Genomic DNA, 7,069 nt, shown 5'->3' with positions numbered 1-7,069 from the left:
TTTATTACTTAAAAATATTTTTTCTTTCTTTTTCTTTTTTCATGAAAGAAAATTATTAGGCTATACAGAGAATTAAAAATACTTTTCAGTTTTAAAATTACGAAATTATTATCTTTTTTGCCGTAAAAAAGTAGGCCTCCACAAAAAAATCCGGTTGCGCGATGAATAGGCCTGTAGTAGAGAACGCTATGGCCTGAGTACAATGCAGTGTTTAGTGTCTCTTTTCTGGAAAAGGAATCCCACATTTATCTTTTTAACTGAATAAGTAAAGTTTTTCAAGTAAATAGCTCAAAGCTTAAGTTAAATTATTAATACATATAAAAGTATAAATTTTTTAAAAAAGTTCTACTTTTGAATAAGGTTGACGGATCATGAATTAGACGTAGTTCTGAACTTAGTGATATTACACAATGATCTTATGCAGAAACAAAAGATGTTGAATCTCTGAAAAACAAAATGTGCAGCTGCTGCTTTACTCTCCTTACAAGAGGCTAAAGAATAAATAATAAATTACTTGATAAATATTTTAAAAGTTATCAAATATTCATTTATAAACTTCAATAAAAAACTTTAAGACTTATATAAATTTAAGAGCAAATTTTATTCTTCAGGATGTTATAACAACTCTTGTTCCAGTTAGGGCGTTTTAAATTTAACTAACTTGTCAGAAACCGCTGATCCCTTATCATGCGAGTAAGTTGAGTCAGGCATAATAAAGAACAAGATGGAGCGAGAAGACTTGAGAAAGGCCAATCTTTAAAAATATCTACAGGTATGTAAGTTTTTATTGTCAAATTTAAATAATAAAAAAAGGGCTATATGTTCATATAAAACTCTAATGCACATAAAAAAACACTTAGTAGATATGAGGCTTTTAATTAAGCAACTTAGGTTACTAACAATTTTTTCAAAATGTTTGGATTGTAAATTTAAAGTAGGGGTACGTTAAAGATAAATATAGTTTATTATACCTTATCTATATAGTGGAAATCCATTAACTTTAACTGTTAGAACTACAGAAAACAAATCTTCTAGAAAATATTTTAATTAGATATCATTTCAAACCGAGATGGTATTCACTTTTGTATTGGAATTGACAAAAAATAATACAAAAAAATTTATCAAGTCTGCGCAAGAGTCTGGTATGGAACGCCAAAGCTGCCTTAAGTGCGTTCAGTTCATTATGTGATGCGCACACTATATTATTTGCTGTGCTTATTGCATCACACGGTGTGGTGATTACATTATACGCTGTGCTTACTATATTATATGATGTGCTCACTACATTATATGATGTACTGAAGCATTACATAATGTGCTATTACATTATATAATGTGCGCACTACCTTATGTATGATGCGGTCGTTTATTATACGGAGGAGTTTTAATGAAGGGTGAAATTTAGAAAAGGGGGTTTCGTATAAAATATTCATTTCACTTTTAAAAATGGCATTCTTTGTAGCAGATAATGAGATAGTTGATGTTTTAACAAATATTGGTTTATAAAATCTTATAAACGGATTTAAAACAGAAAGATTTGATAATTTGTCAGTTTTAGCTGCATCTGATGAGGAGCTATCTAGGCTTGGGGTTATCACACTTAACGATAAAATCCAGCTTCGAGATTCTTGTAGAAACAAGCAGCAACAACAACAAAGAAAATGTACCTTGTCATCGACAGACGATGTAAGTTAAAATGAAAATTTCACTTCTTCATCAGCGTTAAATCTCGGAAGATTTCAAGTACGGGTATCTGAAAGAGATCGTTTGTTCAGTGGAAGAAGAGTGAGAGGGAGTTACGGTATTTTTCAAGAATATTTAGTCAAAACTATGTAGAATTTGTAGCTGGTTACTTTAGTAAACAATAAACAAACAAATAAGAAAATTTGATAAAAATTATTATAAAAAATTATGATAAAACAGCTATCTTTAAGAGGATTTATTTTACAAGTAGCAACAGCGCTGAAGCTCAAAGACAAAGGTTCAGAAAAAAAAAGTTGATCGTCCCAAAAGAAGTTTCTCACCTTTAAAGACGCTCAGAAGAAAGCCGTCAAACCCAAAACCAGTTAGTGAAAGAAGATATGATGGATTCTGTCAGTGGCCCGAAATCAAGGATAAAAGGGGACGGTGCAGAATATGTGACATGACCTGTTCTTTTTCTTGTTCAAAATGTAAAATAAAACTTTGTTTGAACGGTCTATCAAACATTTATTAACTCGTTAATAGATATTAGTAACTGCAAATGCCTGAATTTACCCATATAATAATAATAATAATAATAATAATAATAATAATAATAATAATAATAATAATAATAATAATAATAATAATAATAATAATAATAATAATAATAATAATAATAATAATAATAATTATTATTATTATTATTATTATTATCACTATTATTATTATTTTCTTAATAAAAAATAGAGTCATTTTCTATACCTCTTTTCGGCAAAGATACATATATGCATCAAATCATAAAAAAATAATTATCAAAAAGATTATTTTGTGTTTTTTTCTAGTACATCATGCCATATTCTTACAAAAAATTAGGAAATACAATCGTGGCCTATGGCGTCAAGGTCACTGGGTATTCGGGGGAATTGAGCATAACTCCGGAAGATGCTTCCTTGTTGAAGTGGCTGATAGAACAGTTGAAACACTTCGAGCTGCCATTGAAAAATGGATATTACCTGGCTCACATATCATGGATGGGCATCGTATGCAAGCATCGATTGTTGGAATGATAATATACACTGCAGGCCAAAAGTTTCCGGACACTTGATATTTTTTATATAAAAAGCTAAAATCTATCCTGTATCATTAAATTAATCAATAATTTTAATTTATAATACTTAAACTTACTAATTTTAAGTGTTTATGTAAGTTTGAGGTCAGTATATAGGTATTACTGGCCTCAAACTTACATAAATAAGTTTGTTTTTTTAATTGTTTATTTTAACTTGATATATAGCGCTTCATTACTCTTAACAGTTTGGTCTTGTTAAAGTTATTTATTTGTTGAAACATGAAGGAAATATTTATAATATAATGATATCCGACTAAAATGATTAAGAATATTTAGTTTTGTTTAGTTTTCATTTGGTATTAATGACGGTTGTATTAAAAAATCTTCAAAAAAATTTTAAAAATTTATAATTCGACTATTTAATTAAAAATATGGGTAAAAAACCTTCTTTAACGGTTGCAAAACGTTCTGAAATAATTACATTACATAAAGAAAGATATTCAGTTCGTGAAATTTGCAAAAAAGTACAAGTTGCCAGATGTACTGTACAAGATACCATCAAACGATGGAAAGAAACAGGCATTTTTGAAGACAAAAAAACTGGTAGACCACGGAAGACAACAAAAGCTGAAGATAATAGTATAATATTGATGAGTAAAAGAAATCGAAGACTTACGGCCCCGGAAATAACTTCAGGCTACAATAGGAGTCGTTCAAAATCTATTTCATTAACCATTACGAAACGACGTCTTAGACAAACAGGACTTTCTGGCCGTATAGCGGTCAGGAAACCGTTGCTACGGATTGAAAATAAAAAGAAAAGGTTACAATGGGCTATAGACCACCAAAATTGGACAGAAGAAGACTGGGGAAAAGTACTATGGACCGACGAGTCCAAATTTGAACTGTTTGGGCAAAGGCGTAGAATTTACATCAGAAGAACAACAAAAGAAAAAATGATCCCAGAGTGTTTAGTGCCGACAATCAAGCATGGTGGTGGGTCAGCTATGGTATGGGGATGTTTTTCTTCAGCTGGTGTAGGTGACCTAGTTAAAACTGAGGGTATTATGAAAAAAGAACAATATAAAATAATTCTAGAAAACAATGCTATACCTTCTGGCTTAAGAACTATTGGTCGTGGTTTTGTTTTTATGCAGGACAATGACCCTAAACACACCTCAAAATTATGTAAGAATTATATAAAGGAACAAGAGGATAATGGTGCCCTCAAAATCATGACCTGGCCAGCCCAATCACCAGATTTGAACCCAATAGAGTTACTGTGGGAAGAATTGGACAGAAAGGTCAGACAAAAATGCCCAACATCCAAAGAGCACCTGTGGCAAATATTAGAAGAATCCTGGTTATCAATTACACCCGGAATAATAAATAAATTAATAAATAGGATGCCACGGATCGCAAAAAAAAAAGATAAAAACTCGTGGGTTATTTTTTGACGAAAAGACAGTGTAATAAGAATAGTGTTCTTAGTATTTTTTTATTTCATTTTTTGGCTTTTTTTTTTCTTAAATAGTAACTATATGGAAAGTGTCTATTCGCACGACCGTCGTGCAAATAAAGAAAATAAGCTTATTCGCACGACCATCGTGTAAATAACAAAAATAAGCTTATTCGCACGACCACGGTTTATAAGGAGTAAAATATAATTAAATTACACAGCGTGCTTTTGTATTTTAAGTTTCAGCTTGTCAAATTTAGTATCAGCTTATCATGAATATTGAAATTAAACAAGGAGACGAGTTTGATACCTTTGGTGAGTTTGAAAATAAATTGGCTTCTTGGTCGGATTTTACGACAAATTGTGTGGACTAAATGTAACAGCAAAACTGTTGCATCGGCTAACAAGAGTTTGAGTCAGGATTCAAAACATTTTGATGAAAAGTTTAAATTTAGAAATGTAACATATTTATGCAAGCATGGGGGAGTTAAGAGAATAAAAGGGAAAGGACTTCGCCCAAATCAAAGGTTTTAAATGTGTTTTTTATCTAATATTTTGTTTTCCAGTATGCTAAATTTTAATTTAATCATTTTTGCTTATTTTTATGTTTATTAGAATTTTTTTATTATAATAGTATCATAAAAAGTTTAATAAATAGGTATCATTGATACAAGAGATCCATACATTTGATATTTAACCAGCAGTTGACCTAACAACACCATTTTATATATTTTTAGAAAGTGAAGATGCTCACTACTTTTTATTTATTATTTAGCTCTTTCAAAATTGGATGTAATGCAAAACTTTATATCACCATTAATAAGAACAAAACAAAACTAGTAGTACAGCAACTTCAGGCTAACCATAATCATGAAGTTAGCAGGTTAGAACATCTATATTTTAATATTAATTTGTTTTATATAAAGTTTCACTTTTTTGAATTAATTTTTTTTTTTTTTTAATTTGTTTCTCTTTAGAACTGCTTTTATGCATTACCCAGAACAGCGTCGATTAAGTGAAAAAATAAAGGATGACATCAGCACAATGTTTAAACTTGGTGTTAAAGTCTGTTTTTTGAAAGAATACTTGCAAAATAAAGAAAGCAAAGTAGTAACATCAAAAGATTTATTCAATATAAATAAAAAAATTGAACTAGCACGCAGTTGCGAAAAATCAAATGAGGCTTTGTTGATTGATGAACTGATGTCCTTCTGTAAGTCTTCTACTCTAACTTTTCATTTTCAATTTTTGTATTTTTCAGAATTTATGACTTAGAGTTAGTATATATAGAGAGGCAATAAACTCGTGTTAGCTTAATCCTAAAAGTATTTAGAGAAGTTTACCTGAAGTTAATTGGGTTATAATTCAACTATAGATTAAATAATTCACTTTATTATTCAATTTATTTTATTATCTAAAAGTTGAAGTTTGATTTTCAATTTCAGGTGGAAAAGATCCTGATGCAGTTAAATCTGTTCAAGTTGATTCAGACAGTGTTCTGCAATTTCTTTTAATAATAAGCGGAGATATGAAACAGGTGTTTGATATGTTTCCTGAAGTGCTAATGATTGATTGTACATATTGCACAAACAAATTAAGAATGCCTTTATTCACTTTGTTAGTGGAGGATGGAAACGGAACCGGTCAAGCTGTTGGTTATGCTTTGATTGCACAAGAAACTGAAAATACTCTGCAAGACGTCCCAGTAAACATCGAACAGTTGGTAAGTAGTTGGCCCGATCCTAATAACCAACTATTAGCTACAGTTGGGCCAACAGTCGGCTATTTAGTTGGTACCGTGAAAAAAACGTAACGCTTTTACCAACACTTAGCCAACTGTTTTTAAACAATTGTTTGCCATTAACGGCCCAACAGTAATAAAACAGTTGGCTAACAGTTGGTACCATTACCGGCCCAACTATATGATTTTTTTTCGCGATTTTTTAAATTCACTTCTGCGGTTAAATTGAAAGTGCAAAAGTTATAAATCATGTTTTGAATATTGCTTAATAACAAAGTATAACTTTGCTTTTTAATATTTAATTTTCTATCTAATAGTGATTGTTTGTATATCAGATTTTACCAAACAGTACTACTGTCCACACAAAATATTGTATTATTTATAGATAACTTAGTTGAATACAAAAAAAAGAACAAATTTTTTATCATTACACTTTTATTTCCAGACCATTAAAGAAAAATATTTACAAATAAAGAACTAAAAATATTCTATTATTGTAGTTAATATTATTAAAGGTTTGAAACTAATATTGGCAGCTTTAATTAAAAACAATATTTTAAAACACAAGTATTTAAAAACGTGGCGATTTATTAGATAATTATTAATTATAATTAAGAAAAATTAGAATTATAAATAAAATCAAGATAAACAAGCTTTTATAAATTTGCAAAAGAAAATAATAAATAAATATTCTTTTGATTGATTAACTGCAACTGATTTTTTATAACCTTGCTTTTCGTCTGTCTATTTATTCGCCCATATCCTTGATCATTTCAGGGTGGCCAGCCACTTCGTTCATTCAAATTCCCTGACTTTTCCCTGACTTCTCCCTGACTTATTATATTTTTCCCTGAGTTACTTGAAATTTTTTTTCAGTTTAATATCAATAAAGGAAATAACTTATAAGCTACAAGTCAGAGTTTTTTTGTAGAGAAGTCATTTATGTTATACGATCGTATTTTATGCTTCAGCCTTAAAATTTGTAATAAACTTATAAAAAAGCAATAACTACTAATCTTATAATAAAACAACACTAGTCTATATAGCCTTCAACTTAACTTTTTGAAAAATTTGAGTTGTTGATTGTTTTATATACCTTTTTCTACTGTATTAAAAC

The 7,069-nt window shown here is 29.6% G+C and overlaps 1 pseudogene; it reads left to right on the top strand.

Moving 5' to 3' along the window:
* Positions 1-4,483: 4,483 nt before the first annotated feature.
* LOC149880826 (uncharacterized) overlaps positions 4,484-7,069 on the top strand; it is a 30,617-nt pseudogene continuing 28,031 nt past the window's right edge.

This window comes from Hydra viridissima, unplaced genomic scaffold (assembly GCF_058129835.1).
Source record: "Hydra viridissima isolate aposymbiotic clone 2 unplaced genomic scaffold, HvirCarnegie_v1 scaffold_12, whole genome shotgun sequence".
Lineage (NCBI taxonomy): Eukaryota > Metazoa > Cnidaria > Hydrozoa > Anthoathecata > Hydridae > Hydra > Hydra viridissima.
Note: the sequence above shows the minus strand (reverse complement) of the source record. Positions and strands in the feature narration are given on the sequence as shown.